We start from the raw sequence: 17,450 nt of genomic DNA on the forward strand, positions 1-17,450 counted from the left end.
TCCTATTAATTTTACAAGATTGCAAATCTCGTTCCTTAAACCTTTTTACATCAGTACATTACCTGTCTGATGTTCAAAAATAAATTTCAATTTCAACTGTCCTATTAATTTTACAAGTTTTCAAATTATGCTTCTAAAAAACTGAAAAATTCAATGACTGGCCTGCCTCATTATCATGAGATTTCTATTTGATATAGTATCAACTTATCAATTTACATGAATGTTGTTGATTTTGAGATTGCATGGACTGTCACTACAACAGCACACTTTTTGATAAGGATAAGGACAATATAAAAAGTATTTACTTTTAATGATTAAATTGGGATCTCTAATATCTTACCTTCGGGATACTTAGCAAATAGTCACTTACATAATATACTATCTAAATGCACCAATTTAAACTTTTTTTTCTTTTTTGAGACGGAGTTTCGCTGCTGTTACCCAGACTGGAGTGCAATGGCACGATCTCGGCTCATGCCAACCTCCGCCTTCTGGGTTCAAGCAATTCTCCTGCCTCAGCCTCCCAAGTAGCTGTGACTACAGGCACGCACCACCATGCCCAGCTAATTTTTGTATTTTTAGTAGAGACAGGGTTTCACCTATGTTGACCAGGATGGTCTCAATCTCTTGACCTCCTGATCCACCCGCCTCGGCTTCCCAAAATGCTGGGATTATAGGCGTGAGCCACCACCCCCAGCCCAATTTAAACATTTTTAATTCCTTTATTTTCTTTTTTAGAGTTTCAAAGCTTTCAGACACTCCTACCACAAAAATCACAAGAGATTTTTTACCTGGTTTTTACACATTATAAATGATCTCATAGTAAATTATTAATCACTGGGATGTACATTTTATAAGGACAGAGATATTTATCCAGTTGGTTCATTGTATCCCCCAGCACGTATTCCTGGCATATTATCAGCTTAAAATAATATGTGTTGTTAAATACCTGTAAGCTCCTGTTTTATCTTATAGAGCTCACTATATTACCTCCACATTTAGAGCATACTGCTAATTTGTGTAATCTCTTCTTGCTATTGCTTGATGCCATGAAAATATTAAGCATGATATGAACAGCAATTCTAAATCACAAGTTCTTGGCTTTCAAGTTATGCAGTGATATGTGGCAAATGGGTGGCAAGAGATTAACATAGATTTTCACATAAGGTGTGATCAACATAGATTCTCTTACATTGTGCTGAGAAGGCAAGACTCAATATGGAGTCTGGATACACAGACTGCTCTAGGGCTAGGGAGAAAGCCACCAATGGAAGACCGTCTGTCAGTGCATGAGAGTATCAAGTTTTATACTGATGACAAGGTGAATGTTAAATAGCACTACAGGGCTGATAACGAACGTTGCCATAATAAAGTAGTTAGAAGCAACCATTGTGAATTATAAAAGAGCAGCTCAGTTTTTGGTGTGCTGCAAGTAATTTATACTAATGAAAATTACAATAGTCAAGTTCATGAATAATCATTCATGAATAACCAAGATTATTCCTAAGACATTACTCTTGCCCTCACATTTCTAAGAAAAAAGCAGCAGAGATACAACTAGTATGCTGGAAACTACATACAACACAGTGAACACAAGTGGGAATGTGTGTCATCTGAATGCCACCTATCATGTCAAAGTAGGCTGACTGCAGATCTGAAGCAAGCATCTCTCTGCTACCTAATACACCCTAAATATGAATCCCTGTTCCATCTTCAACCAAGTAACCTCTGGCATTTATAACCTGTTTCTTAATATGAAAATAAGAATAATCCCTGTCTAGATTTGTAAATAATAATATTTATTAAAAAAAAAACATATACTTCTAATCCTTTGATCAGCATGGTCTGCCTACCTGGTTGGCTGGATGGACTGAGGAGGAGCAGGTTCAGAACCCTCTGGGAAAGCTCCTATACAAGGTAAGATGACAAGTAAACAGGTCATTATTTAACAAACAAAATGGCCTTTTATAAAATATGCATTATACCACTTCACACCCACCAAGATGCCTATAATCAAAAAGATAGTAACGGTTGACAAGAATGTAAAGAAACTGGAACCCTCACACATTGCTGGTGAGAATGTAAAATAATACAGTCACTTTGGAAGACAGTTCCTCAAAATGTTAGGTATAGTTATCATATGAACCAGTAATTCCACTCTTAGGTATACACATAGAAGAAGTAAAAACAGATCTGCACAAAATCTTCTACACAAATGTTCACAGCAGCATTATTCATACTTGCAAAAAACATAAAAACAACCCAAATGTCCATCAACAATAGACAGACAAATAAAATGTGGTATATCTCTATAATAAAATAATATTTGGCAATTAATAAAAAATGCATGATGATATACAAAGATAGATAAACTTTGAAAACATGCTAATGAAAGAAGTCAGACACAAAAGACCACAAGTCATCTGAGAGCACTTACATAAAATGTCTAGAATAGGCAAATCTATAGAGACAGAAAGTAGATGAGTGGTTGCTTAAGGCTGAGAAATTTGGGAAAAATAGGGAGTGACTGAATGGGTACAAGATTTCTTTCTGTGATGGAAATGTTACAGATTAGACAGTGGTGATAGCTGTACAACTGTGACTATATTAAAACCATTGAACTGTACACTTTAAAAGGGTGAGTCCTATGGTATGTGAACTATATCTTGATAATGCTATTAAAATATATTGTGCATTATCTTTAAATAATTATAGCTTTCAACCATCAAATGACATGACTTATCAAGGTGAAGTATGGACATGCTGTCACCCCAATAGCTACATTTCATACAGTTCACAAAGTCCTCTCACAGCCCCCAGTCCCCATAACCAAGAGTGTTCCCCAGGGCATTTCTGCCAGAGCTCCCAGAGAAGATGCTTTCTCTTCCTAGGATCACAGGTGGAGCTGGTTTCAACTGGGGCTCCTTCTGTGACAAGAGAGAATAGGCTAACACTAATAAAAACAGAATGAGAGAGGGAGTGGGGCAGTGGGATAAAGGAGGGGGAAAGAGGAAGGTGAGAAAGGAGGAGACACAGAGAGGAAGAGCACAGTAATTATTGTTGGAGCATCTTCATCCAGCCATGCTGGCTAGTTTAAAGTGGGTTTCTGTAATTTGCTTTTAGGAGAGTCTTAATATGTTACTTCACTACAAACTCTTTTTCTACTTAACTGATTAACTTTCTAAGGATATATACGCAAGTAAAAGTAAATCCTGGGAATTTTTTGTTTAATAAAAAGACACATGAAACATTGCAAAGAGCACACATAGCTCAGTGGTTAAATGAAGCCAGACAGACTTAGAGTCAAATGTGAGTCCCAGGTTTACCTAAGTGACCTTGGGAACACACAATTTAACTTCCCCAAACCTTAGTTGCCACTTCTTTAAAATGGGAGCCCTAGGTTTGGTTTTCTTACAGACAGGCCACTGTCCACATTAAATGAAATAACTCATGGCAGTGTCTCAATACAGTACCTGGAATATGAGAACACAACGATATGACCCACCATTATTAGTAATAAACTCATGATTTATCACAGATATATTTAGAGCATAAAAAAGTATTGTTTTAAAGCAAAGATAGTATGAGTAAGACCAGTAGGTAAGAGCCAGAGAAAACTGTACCATACTTCACAAAAAAATACTTCTTATTCATTTGGAGAGCATTATTTTTAAGACATGTTAGAAACTAAACCTAGTAATGGTAAACACAACAGCCGGAACCAAAAATGCTAATTCATAAAAATCAATTCTAGTTCTTAGCTAACCTTGCCCAATACATACTTTGGTCAGAGTTATTTCCTCTTAGCCCTCAGTCTGCAATCACTTTTGGAAACCACTCCCCATTTGCAAATAGACAGCTTTAGACAACTATTTAGATTGCTAAGCTTTCTTTCCTTCTACAACACTGCATATTATTGCATCCACATGAGAGAATTCCCTCCACTCATCTACTGCCCATAGATATCATTAACTTGGCTCAGACACAAGTCCTCTCCAAAAGTGACCTTGTGATCACCCAGTTCTGAGTTTATTCATTCATTCATTCAACAAAGACTTAATGAGAACCGACTATGTGCAAGGTACTGTACTAGGTACCAGAGATGCAGAGAATAAAAGAGATACCTCTTCCCTGTGTTCTCATGAGGACCTGTTGCCTCCTCATCACAACATTGACCACACTGATTACTGATTTCCTAACTACTTCTCTGCAACCCCTACAGAGACTCTAAGCAACCTGAGGTCAGGGACCATAGCAAAGCTGATTTGCACTGTATCACATTATTTCGAATAAGTCATGAAAAAAAACTGAAATGGAATGAGGTGTCAACACAATATAGCCACAGCATAGGTATTTGCATGGTCAGAGACTCATGCAGAGCAAACTCTGAAGTGTGTAGACACACAAACTTTATAGGTCACTGAGTCTCCCATCAGTGCTGAATATAGCCTGCCCCTGAGATCTTGGCTACATCTACAGCTTGATCCAAAGTATATGATACAGATATAAAATTACATAATACAAATATAAAATATGCATTTATTTTTATAAATATATGATTATCTTTTCATTGAAAATGTCTATATAAGGTAAAGAAGAATAAAGTTGCACATTGATTAGCTAAAATAGAATTTCTTAGATGAAATGCACCAATTCAAGAAAAAAAAAAAGTCAACAACTCATCCAATATGAATTGAAATAGCCCTCTAACTGTTAAGAAAGCTGGCTTTGTAATTAAAAATCCCATAAACATCTCTAGGCCAGTGAGGTGCGGTGGCTCATACCTGTAGTTTCAGCATTTTGGGAGGCCAAGGCGGGTGGATCACCTGAAATCAGGAATTCAAGACCACTCTGGCAAACAGGGTGAAACCCTTCTCTACTCAAAATATAAAATATTAGCGGGGTGTGGTAGCGGGTGCCTGTAATCCCAGCTACTCAGGAGTCTGAGGCAGGAGAATCCTTGAACCCAGGAGGTGGAGGGTGCAATAAGCCAAGGTCATGCCATTGCACTCCAGCCTGGGCAACAAGAGCAAAACTCCATCCCCCACCTCCCTACCAAAAAAAAAACTTGGCCCAGATGGCTTTACTAAAGAATTCTATCAAATTTTTTAGAAAGAATTAACACTGGTTTTATGCAATCCCTCCCAGAATATAGAAGAGAAAGGAATACATCTCAATTTAATAAAGGGAGTGGTCTAGATGTAAGGAGACTAAGGAGAGTTTAGAACCAAATGCAACCTGTAATTCCAAATAGATCCTGTTGTTAAACAGAATTTGTAAACTTCAAGTAAAGCTTGAATAAAGTTGAAGATGTGATGATAGAAATGTATTAATTTTCTAATTTTTATGGTCATTTTGATATTACACAGAAGAATGTCTTTAGGAAATGTTACTAAAATATTTGGAAGCAATGAGTCATCAAGTCAGCAACTTATTAGCAAATGGTTCAGGGATTAGTAAATGTTATCTGAATTGTACTGATAACCTTTCTGTAAATTTAATCTTGTTTTAAAACAAAGAAAAAGTATTTCTTAAAAATATAGGAGGCTATCTTTATAATCTCAGGATACAGAAGAATTTCCTAAACTAGGTATAAAAACACTGCAAATATAAATGTTATAAATTCAGTCACAAAAATTAAGAAATTTAGAAATGAAACATTATTCAGCTTTTCAAAAGAAAAGAAATTCTGGCTTTTATGAGTCATATAACATATGTGACAACATGGATGAACCGTGAAGACATGCTAACTCAGATATGCCACTCACAAAAAGAGAGATGCTGTAAGTTTCCACTTATATGAAGTATCTAGAATAGTCAAATCCATAGAAACAAAAGGCCAGCTGCTGAGCCTGAGGGAAATAGAGTTGATTAATTAAGATACAGTTTTATTTCTGTAAGATGAAAATGTGGAGATCTAGTATTCAATGTTGTGAATACACTCATCACTACTGAACTACCCACTTAAAAATGGTTAAGATGGCAAATTTCATGCTTATTACCACATACATATATACATTTGTGGATAACACCTGAAGAAAGAAAGGAAATGGTTGACACAATATTGCAGAAGTCTCTCCTCTCTGGGATGAGATCTGAAAAGGGCAAACAAGAAACTTAAAAAAAAAAATTTCCTTGAGTTCAAGTACAAGTGGTTTTCATCATCCTCTAAAAGGATAAGCTCCTGCAAATCTAATTTTTAGAATCAACTCCCCAGGAAAGGGAAGATGAGCCAGTACAAAAGCTCTGAAAATAAATAAAGAACTAAAGGACAGGGATGGCAAAAGCAAAGAACCATAAATTCTCTCAGTATTATTAACTTTAAATTATATTTTCTAAATAATAAAGGATTGATTTCTGTACAACAATTTAAAGTTATAAGTGGTACTGGTAAAACCAGATGTACTTTATGTAACTACCAAATATCTTTCTAAAATATGGAGCCAAATAATATCAATCCCTCAGCCTTTCTGTATTGCTTACCACAACAGGAGGAGTCAGACAGGACGGGGGAAGTCCTCAGTGGTTTGAACAAGGAGAAGCAGAAAGAGGCACTGAGGGCCAGCGTTCTGCCTCGAGAAAGCAGAAGCTGGTGGCTACATAGTATACAGTTTGTTCAGAGGCCTCCCACTTCTGACTGGTTTCCCACTAAGAAGAAAAAAAAAGGTAAGGCTCAAAAATATACCCACATGGTTCCTTATGGGGTGGGGAAGAAACTAAAATGTCTAATTCTTCTTCTCAATAGCTTTAAAATATGCAAATCAAATTCTAAATTTTCTACTGTCAACTGGCTATATCAGCTTGGACTCAGGTCAGATACAGACAGGTCACTGAGGCTGACTGAGAATTACCTATATTTTACTCTTATTTTTATTCACAATGCTTTCAGGAAAAAAACTTTTGATTAATTTTTCTCATCATTCTACTCAAAGTACCATAGGCTCTTTATTCTATCAAATGAGATTCTTACTCTGAAAAATACAATGGAATTCTTTAAAGATAAAATGTGCAACCTCCAAATAGAATCTTGAGTCCTGCCCTATTCCCTGAACTTCAGATTCACATCTTCAATGTTCTTCACATTTCTACTTCAAAGTCTAGCCAGCATCTGAAACTTAACACAGTCGAAAGGAGTTTCATTCATATCCACCCCTTCTCATATTCCAACAGCCATTTCTCTTCCAGGCTGGTGTCAAAGGCTGTCACACTGACCTTCCACTGAGCTGTTAACACTTAAACTGTCCATGGGTAGTGAAGCTAAAAGAGCATGGATTGTAGCACTCCTTCTGGGGCCTCAGGGCCTGCACAGAGTTTTGCTCCTGCCCGCACCCAAAAGCACTCACCCCAGCTCCTGCACACGCTTACCTGCATGTTCCCTCCCACGATGGGTTGAGCACAGGGGGTTCTACTGAGTGGAGTCTGCCCCTGCCAGTGCCTAGGTGCTACTTCCAGCACCCACACCCCAGTTCCAGCAAAGCATTCAGGGAAATTATCCTCTTTCACTATCTCAGTCAGGTGACCAAATCAACATCAACAGTGAGCAGTCACATTGAAAGTACACACCCTTGCCTTTGTATGATGTGATGAAAAGGACACTTCATCTTTTCGGTCTTCCTCCCAGGCATCCATAAACCCAGATGTATTATGAGAATCACATTTGATAAATCTCACTTGAGGGACATTCTACAAAATACGTGACCAGTAGTCCTCAAACCTGACAAGGTCACCAAAAAAGAAAGGAAAGTCTGAGAAACTGCCACAGTCTAAAGGAAGCTAAGGAGACACAAAGACTAAATGTAGTATGGTAACCTGCATAAGATCCAGGAACACAAAAAGGCCCTTGTTATAAACTGAATGTTTGTGGCCTGCCCAGAATCCTCATATGTTGAAGCTTTAACCTCAAATGTAATAGTATCTGGAGCTAGGGTGTTTGGGAGGTAATCAGCATTAGATGAAGTCATGAGGGCAGGGCCCTGGTCTGATGGGATTAGTGCTCTTATAAAGAGAACACAGAGAGCTTTTTCTTTCTCTGTTCTGGCAAGAACACACCTAGGAAAGGGGACTGTGCTGTGTGCAAGTGAGAAAAAGACTCCTCACTGGAACCCAACCATCCTGGCACCCGATCTCAGACTTTCCACCTCCAGATCTGTGAAAACAAATTTCTTTTGTTTAATCCACTCAGTCTATGAAATTTTGTTACGGCAGCTAACTGATACAGACCTTAAGTAAAAACTGAAGAAATCAATCATGGGGGGCCACAATGGCTCCGGCCAGTTGTCTGGGAGCTTGAGGAGGCGAGGCCATGAGTTCTACGCTGACCTGAGCAATGTTACAAGCTCTCATTGATTAACAAAAAGAAAAAAAAATTTAAAACTGGGCGTGATGGCTCATGCCTATAATCCCAGCACTTTGGGGTGGATCACAAGGTCAAGAAATCGAGACCATCCTGGTCAACATGGTGAAACCCCATCTCTACTAAAAATACAAAAAATTAGCTGGGCATGGTGGTTCATGCCTGTAATCCCAGCTACTCAGGAGGCTGAGGCAGAAGAATTGCCTGAACCCAGGAGGTGGAGGTTGTGGTGAGCCGACATTGCGCCATTGCACTCCAGCCTGGCTAACAAGAGTGAAACTCTGCCTCAAAACAAAAACAAATCAATCATGTATAGAATTGTCAATAATAATGTATCAATATTACTTCACTAAATGTGACAAATGACCACACTAATGTAACAGTTTAACAATATGAAAACTGGAGGTAAGTTATTTGAAAACTCTACTATTTCCACAACTTTCTGTAAATTTAAAACTCTTCTAAAACACAAAGTGTATTTCTAAAATTTCGATGGCTTCCTATATTTTTCTTAAACCAAAGTCCTCCTAATCTCTTTTACTCATTATCTAATACTTACACCTTGTTTACTCTGGTGTACCACATTCACCTTTACAAGGGTTACACAGTATGAGTTACATACATGTACACGTTGTCACAATTGATTAAACTGCACACTTAAGATCTATGCATTTCTCTATGTATGTTATACTTCATTTTTTTTTTTTTTTTTTTTGAGACAGAGTTTCGCTCTTGTTACCCAGGCTGGAGTGCAATGGCGTGATCTCGGCTCACCGCAATCTCCACCTCCTGGGTTCAGGCAATTCTCCTGCCTCAGCCTCCCGAGCAGCTGGGATTACAGGCACTCACCACCGTGCTCAGCTAATTTTTTTGTAATTTTAGTAGAGACGGGGTTTCACCATGTTGACCAAGATGGTCTCGATCTGTTGACCTCGTGATCCACCCGCCTCGGCCTCCCAAAGTGCTGGGATTACAGGCTTGAGCCACCGCGCCCGGCCCGTATGTTATACTTCAATTACAACTGTTTTAAAATATATGATTACCAAATGAATACTCTTATGACTTAAAAAGTACCCTTGAATTTGGTGGCTGAAAACACTAACATTTCATTTGCTCTGGAATCTGCAATTTGGACATGGATCAACATGAACACTTCATTACTTCTCTCTTTGCCAGTAGCCAGCGACTGCTATTATCTAAAGGCTCACTGACTCACATGTCAGATGGTGAATGCTAGCTGTCACCTGAGACTTTAGCTGGGCCTGTAGGTTCAAGCACCAACACAAGGCATCTTTATGTGCCCCAAGATTCCTATGATATGGTGGCAGTGTTAGAAAAACTTTATATTCAGTGTGACTCTAATTCTGTTTCAATATACACACACATTCTAAAAATATTAACAGAACTTTTCCCTGGAGTGAAAAAAAAATGAGTAATTTTCAAACTTTCATAGTTATACATTTTCTTTTATAAATTTTATACCATAAACATGTATTACTTTCTAAATCAGATGAAAAAATTCAGTTCCCCGTTAGCATACATAATACACTAGTGTAAACACAAATGAAATTGAAAATGCAAAAATGTCAAACATATTTACATTATAAAAAAAAAAGAATCTGCTTACAAACAGCTAAAACGTTACAAAATACTTGATTCACTCCACCTTACTTCCCCACCCTCCCCATCATGAGACAGAGTTTCACTCCTGTTGCCCAGGCTGGAATGCAATTGGCTCACTGCAACCTTCGGCTCCTGGGTTCAGGCAATTCTCCTGCCTCAGCCTCCTGAGTAGCTGGAATTACAGGCATACACCACCATGCCCAGCTAATTTTTCTATTTCTAGTAAAGATGGGGTTTTACCATTTTGGTCAGGCTGATCTTAAACTCCTGACCTCAGGTGATTCACCTTCCCCAGCCTCCCAAAGTGCTGGGATTACAGGCATGAGCCACCTCGCCCAGCCCACCTTACTTTTCAAGTTACAGATGAACTGAACATCAGCACATCAGAAACTAACAAAGAACACAAACATGCTCAATGATATCTGATGTCTTCTAAATCCCACATCTGGCCCTTTTCATGGCACAGCTCTCCCTTAGTCCAATTCCTTCCTCAAAACCTTCTCTCCATATTTTCCTTTAATCAAAATCACCTACTAAACATTACCCTAGAAATAAAATCATCTGGAAAGCAAGGCCTACAAAGGCAAACCTCGGGTGCTAGATACTTTCTATCTTACAGCATGGTGCCACCTCACTTGATAATAGATCTTCTACTAAGATTTAAGGCCTACTGAACAAATACTATGGCTACCTCAAGGTCACTCTGGAATTTTCAGTAATGATTAAACAACACAGGAGGAGTCAATGGCAAGATCTTTTGCTCCTTTTCCTTCCCTGGCCTCAGCCTTATTGCAAAACACTTCCTCCCTTCTGCTACCTGGCCCCACAAGGCATGTTCTTACATTCCATGTGGACCAATCATTTCTATCATCTCATAAATTCTATACTTACTCTAGTAAAAAGTTAACTGTTTTTGTTACACTAAAGTCCTTTTCTTCATCTGACATTAAACAACTACTTCTATAATTTTCTAATTTTTCAAAACACTGTTAATTTGCACACACCAAATCAACATACTTCTACGTTGTATTTTTGCACTTTTCATTTCCTGATTTGCCTTTTTCCTGCCGACTCACACTATTTGATCCCAACAAATTTCTAAGCTTTTTCTCAACCTGGACTATTTACATTATACAAATGTCCCATGTTCTCTAAAATGCTCAATTTAAAAATAATAGCTAAATGATTTTATTCATCCAATTTTACAATATAAGTTTTTAGTTATTTCAAGAACTTTATCAACAAGCAAGTCAATTCTTAGTTGCTTCAAAGAAACAATTGTCAGTATGAAAAGTTAAGGCTTATGTGGTATTAATCAAATATTCTCAAGACTTGCTCAAATAGAAAACAACTGTAAATATACTCACGTGTTGCTTAATAATGGGAGTACATTCTTAAAAATGCATCATTAGGCAATTCACTGTGGACACCACACTGGACTTATACAAACCTAGACAGTCTAGCCTACTACACATGCACCTAGATGGTACAGTCTATTACTCCTAGGTTGCAGACCTATATAGCAGCTTACTGTAATGAATACTATAGTATGTGTGTATCTAAACATAGAAAAGGTACTGTAAAAATACAGCATAAAAGATAGAAAATGGAGGCCAGGCACAGTGGCTAAAGCCTGTAATCCTGGCACTTTGGGAGGCCAAGGCGGGTGGATCACGAGGTCAAGAGATCGAGACCATCCTGGTCAACATGGTGAAACCCCGTCTCTACTCAAAATACAAAAAACTAGCTGGGCATGGTGGTGCATGCCTGTAATCCCAGCTACTCAGGAGGCTGAGGCAGGAAAATTGCCTGAACCCAGGAGGCGGAGGTTGCAGTGAGCCAAGATTGCACAATTGCACTCCACTCTGGGTAACAAGAGTGAAACTCCATCTCAAAAAAAAAAGATAGAAAATTGTATACCTATATAGGGCACTCACCATGAATGGAGACTGCAGGACTAAAAGTTGTGGGGAAGTTGGGGGTGAACGAATGTTAAGGTCTAAGACATTGCTCTACACCACTATTGACTTTATAAAGACTTTACACTTAGGCTACATTGAAAAGTTCTTCTTTCTTCAGTTAACCTTGGCTTACTGTAACTTTTTTTATTTTACACATTTTTAACTCTTCTATAATTGCACTTAGCTTAAAACACACATTGTACATCTGTATAAAATATTCTTTTCTTATATCCTAATTCTATAAGCTTTGTTCTATTTTTAATTTTGAAACTTTATCTTAAAAACTAAGACACAAACAGCCACTAGCCTAGGCATACACAGGGTCCAGATCATGCACATCACTGTCTCCCACCTCCAATCTCGTTGTACTGAAAGGTTTTCAGGGGCAACAACACGCATGTAGCTGTCACCTGCTATTATGACAGTGACTTCTTCTGGAATATTTTCTGAAAGACCTGCCTCAGGCTGTTCTATAGTTAACTTTTCTTTTAAATCAACAGAAGTACACACTAAAACAATGATAAAATGGGTAGAAAACACACAAACCAATAATGTATATAATGTTATCAAGTATTATGTACTGTACATAATTGCATATGCTACAGTTCTACAGGGAATGGCTGCACAGTAAATTTGTTTACACCAGCATCACCACAAAAACATGAGCAACTAAGAAAGTATGAATACTACAGCTTCACTAGGATATGGGAATTTTTCAGCTCCCTTATAATCCATGGGACCAAAATCATATATGAGCTCTGATGACCTTACTGGCACTATGCAGCACATAACTGTACTACACAAATTAGGGCTATATGTGGCTGTACAAATTTATAGTAGTCCCAAGCTACAAACTCAAGACCTTCAGCTAAACAAACACATGTCAAAAAGTTTTAAGTCCTGTCTCCTTCCCCGGATTCTCCTGATTATTTCAGTACTGGAAAGAACTTTCTCTGGTTGCTAAGATATTTAAATGAGTTCATTACTATGAAAAATGTATTATTAATGTGACATGGTAAAAGCCCCATAAAACTGCATACCTCAACCATACTCGGCTTTCTATTGAAACTGCTCTCTGTGACTCAAATGTGACAGGCAAGCAGTCCAAACCCATGCCATCTTGGACCCTGCGACTTGTAATAAGTAATTAAGGACTGTAATTTCCACCCTACCCAATGTGTAAACAAATGCTAATCTTGGCTTTTGTGAACCACTTAAGTAACAATCAGAATGTCAAAAGTCCCCTGGCCCTCAGAGCCCACGGAGCCTTTCACCCTCCTCTTCACCTAGGAATCCACTGGAATGTCTGGAGCCCCTCACACTCATCCACTAGCCCTCAGAACGTCTGAAGCCCCTAACCCCCACCCCCTCCCCTCACCCTCACTCCCGAGGTGTTTTTATGGGTATAAAAGGTCTTGACACTCTCCTTTCGGGCCACGGGTTGGAGAGACGCGAGTCCTCCGTGGCCACCGGCAATAAAGACTCTGCAATTAGGCATACTTTTGTCTTAGTGTTGACTTCCTATGCTCAGGCCAGTACGACATTAGCATAAGAAAGACAATATTTCAGCGTGGGAGGGAGGGGTAAGCCTATGGCAGACACCGGTTCAGAGAAAGGAAAGAAAGGGGGAAGAGAAAGAGAATGTGAACATAGGCCGGTCTCCCTAAAAGAAATGTAAATGTATATGGCTATCTCCCTTGCTCCTCATCAGCAATATTTTTTTTTACAGACACCTACCCTGCATTTGCTGATACACTGGCAGCAACCTGTCTAAATCAGGAGTGTGACATGCTACACTGCATGTCAGGGTGGAAAACAGCGATGATCTTCCACAGGGCTGAGAAGATGAAAAACACTAAATTCTGACCAATTTATTAATAAACAGAGAACAGCATTTTCTTCAAATTAACATGATTAATTTCACTACCAATAATTTATTCGCAGGATACACATTATAACTGCTGTTAAAGATAGGTGGGCATGATTGCAATAAGAGATTTCAACAGAAGGCAGAATTATTTATTTTTTTCTATTTAATTATTTTGTATTTGACACTCGTTCCACATAAGTTTATTTGAAAGAGTAAAGCACAAGGCAACCTGTACCCTAATGTCAGGTTTCCAGCTTGCTGCTAGTAAAAGCAGTCTGGATAAGAGAGGATATGTGTTATAAATGAAATCCCCTAAGACTAAACAACGTGCGCACATTCCAGCTAAGGACAGCGAACCAGTCAGTATCCCTTGTAAAGTGCAAACACTTACTTCTAGGTTAAGTACTACAAACAATTGTAAGCGAAATTTCCGAAGTCAACTACCTTTAGCTTGGGGCTAGAGCAATCACAGAACTCTACCTCCCACACCCAGCATCAAAAACTTCCTTAAATCTTATGCTGAAGTCTCGCAACAAAATACTTCCAAGCTTTCTTTGCTGAATAAAAATGGCGCTGCTTTCCAGTCACATTATTGTTGATTTCTCAGTAATCCTTAGGCCCTTTAACCATCAAACTCGATTGGCCTCATTTAAATGCCAGCCTTCCCTGAACACTGCCAAGTGCGTTTTCGAGGGTTGGGCCAGGAGGTAAGGGTGGCTGCTTCTATCTACAAGGCAGCATCTTTCTCAGCTAGAATCCTGGGGGTAACTCCCTCTCACTTTTCTTCATAACTTCAGCCTTCCCCGAAACTGTTGCCTCTGTCTCCCTTAAACCACACTCCAATGCAAACTGTCCCCAAAGTGCAGTAGCACTTAAGCTTCTCTGTACCCCTCGCACCCATCAACGCCACCTCTAATGCACCGTTCACACCTAGACCCACGCCTCAGCCTTTCTGGGGGTAGTTCAGAGCCACCCGCTGGGCAGGCACCACCACGCCAGCCTCCCGGAGCACAGCCTTCCTCTAAGTCTACATCCCAGCCTGTGCACCCGAAGGGACCCAACGGCTGAGTCTCAGCACCGCTGCGGCAGAGGGCAGGGACCAGCACGCACACCCTCAAGTCTACACGAAGACCCTCCCTGGGGCTGTCGCCAGCACCGACGCCGGACCACCCCGGCCCTGGGCGGCGGATGGGGTTCCGGGGCGCACGCCGCGGAGGCAGGGAGGAGGCCGGCGGGAGCGAGAGGTCACCGGAACAGGCTTGTCTCCCCCTCCCTTGCAGCGGCAGCGGGCCCCAGTCCCCACCCCTCTCCCAGGCCCCAGGTCTGGAGGCACCACGGCCGCAAAGGGCGGCGAGGGCGCGTGCCCGATGCCTGGGTGCCTCGCGGTACCTGAACCCACCTGGTCGAGTGGCAGCTGCACGCGTCACCGAGGGGCCGCGGCAGGGTGGAGTCCGTGGTACTGGCAGTGCCGGAGGGCGACGGAAAGGCTTAAACTACGGACTGCTCTCTACTTTGCGCCCAGCCGCCGCCCGCGCTCACTGCCAGTGGCCGCTCCCCCGCCTCCACTTCCAGCAACTCCCAACCTGTTCCCCACTTGGCACACGCTGGTGCCGACGGGAACCCTGAGGCGGACGCCAATCAGAGAGCGCCGGCCGCACCGCCAGTCCCCTGTGCAGAGGGGCGGGGCGAAGGGAGGAGGCTCCCCGAAGGCTGTAGCCTGAGGGCGCCTCGCCGGCGGAGTGGGATGCCTTTCCGGGGTGAAACTTTAGAAGGGCGTCTTTGCCCCCTCACTCATCCCTTTGTTCTCCGTGGAATGTGACGGCCATCCACCTCTCTCTAGGAGGGACAGCAGGCAACCTAGGGGTGGGCAGTGGCCCCCCAAAAAAGGAGCGAAGTGAGGGACGTCCCAAGCATTGCTGGGGACATTGGGGACCAAGCTTGGGCCTGGGAGGAGGGGGACGGTGAGCCAAACCTAGCTGAAAAGCCCCTTTGTCTTTGAAACTGCTGTGTAAAAGCCCAAAGTTGAGAACAATCCCGTGGTCTGACCCTTTCAGTCCCCCTCCAGCTGCACCTGGGCCTTCCAGGTGGAGCGAGGGAGGTGTTCCTGGGTTGGATGCCTGTGGTCGCAGGGAGACCGACTCACCTTTGTTGCCTTAAAGTTTAGTTCTTTGGTCGCCAGCCGCTCTTATTGAATGTACTACCTTCCTCCTCAAAGAGGTGGTGTCTAAGCATCTCTTCACCCCCTGAGCACAGTCACCCTCAGACTTTTGAATTCTGCGTGTCCGCATACCTTCTGGGTGTTGAGGGAGGATCATATATATGTGTAATTCATTTGCCCCAACTTCATAAAAGTAATCCATTTGAGCTCTTTGAAAATGCAGCATCAACTTTTGTTCAGCAGACTTTTATAAGCGGAATGCCACAGGAGGGTTCCTAATTCCCCTTGGGAGCTCAAGACTTAAGGGTTTGGCAGTTTGTGATTTGGGTAAAAATAGTGTTTACTAGAAGTTTAATCGCATGTTTTAAAACTTTGGGTAGAATAGCTCAATAATCTTCACAATTACGCTGTGAGATAGATACTATTATACACCATCTTTCAAATAAATTGAGGCACAGAAAAGTTATGTAATTTGCCCAAGAACACATAACTAAGTAGATCGGAATTCAAGTAACCTACCTCCAGAGCTGACCTTGCCACTAGACCTTTGTCTTCCTCACACCTAAACCCATTCCAGAAATTCCCATCAGCTACCATTTGCTTTATGACTAGTTTGGGATCTTGAACAATAGGACAGCACAGATAAGAATACACCCACTTTGGTAAATCGGTCCGTGGGTTTTTGTTTCTTTGAAAATGAGGCAGTTGAACTAATCAATGCAGTCCCTTTCTGCCTGCAATTGAGTGGTCGATGTAATCTTAGTTTGGTGGATTCTCAACCGAAACTGAATAGAGGATGGAAGGAAGAATAAGAAAAAAACCTGGACCTTCAGTCAACCTGGGGAAGTGTTCCAGTGGGAATTGTAATCAATTAGAGAGCAACCTATTGAGTTAGGTTCTTATTAAAGAATATTAATCCAAAAATATAGATTTCTCTATTAATACAGTATTAGAAAAAACAATTTTTTCATTTTCTTCACTTTGGAAACATGCAGAGGAAGCATACATCTGGCAGAGCATACAAACTGAAGGAAAAATTGAAATCCCATTTTAAACCATTAAAGATGTGTGTTGGGAGCATACTGCAACCTAGAGTAGGCAGCATGGAGAGAGAGTCTCTGTGCACCACAATGCCCAGCTAACTTTTGTACTTTCAATAATGTCTACAAAAGGAGTTTCCTTAGGCTGAGTTTTTATTTTAGTCATACATGACAGAACATAGCCTATATTTAAGCTTGCTTCACCTAAAAGCCTTAACAGAGTTTTGTGTTTACAGAAGTAAATAGGGTAACAACTAGTTTTGATCTATTTTGAGCTTTTACAAACTACACAGTAGGAAAGGATTTCAAAAGAACAAGCAGTAATTATATAAAGATTTTCATGGATGAAAGTTAAGCAAATGAATGTATAACTTCTTTGGATTATGGTATTACTTTGTGGCACATTTAAAATTATTACTCTGATTGATGATTTTGAAAATTCCAG

At 40.5% G+C, this 17,450-nt stretch overlaps 1 protein-coding gene across 3 annotated transcripts in view; it reads right to left on the reverse strand.

Annotated features, from left to right (window-relative positions):
• LOC144577130 (uncharacterized) overlaps nt 1-15,387 on the reverse strand; it is a 97,344-nt gene extending 81,957 nt beyond the window's left edge. For 2 of the 3 annotated variants that reach the window (XM_078332920.1, XM_078332918.1), the window contains exons 1-2: nt 6,484-6,584; nt 1,854-1,908 (exon numbers count right to left, since the gene is read on the reverse strand). The gene's annotated coding sequence lies outside the window, so the exon portion shown is untranslated. Of the gene's footprint in view, nt 1-1,853; nt 1,909-6,483; nt 6,585-15,206 lie in introns of those variants that run through there. The other variant, XM_078332919.1, reaches the window with a different exon arrangement.
• Nucleotides 15,388-17,450: the final 2,063 nt, after the last annotated feature.

The sequence above is a fragment of the Callithrix jacchus genome, chromosome 7 (genome assembly GCF_049354715.1).
Source record: "Callithrix jacchus isolate 240 chromosome 7, calJac240_pri, whole genome shotgun sequence".
Taxonomy (NCBI): domain Eukaryota; kingdom Metazoa; phylum Chordata; class Mammalia; order Primates; family Cebidae; genus Callithrix; species Callithrix jacchus.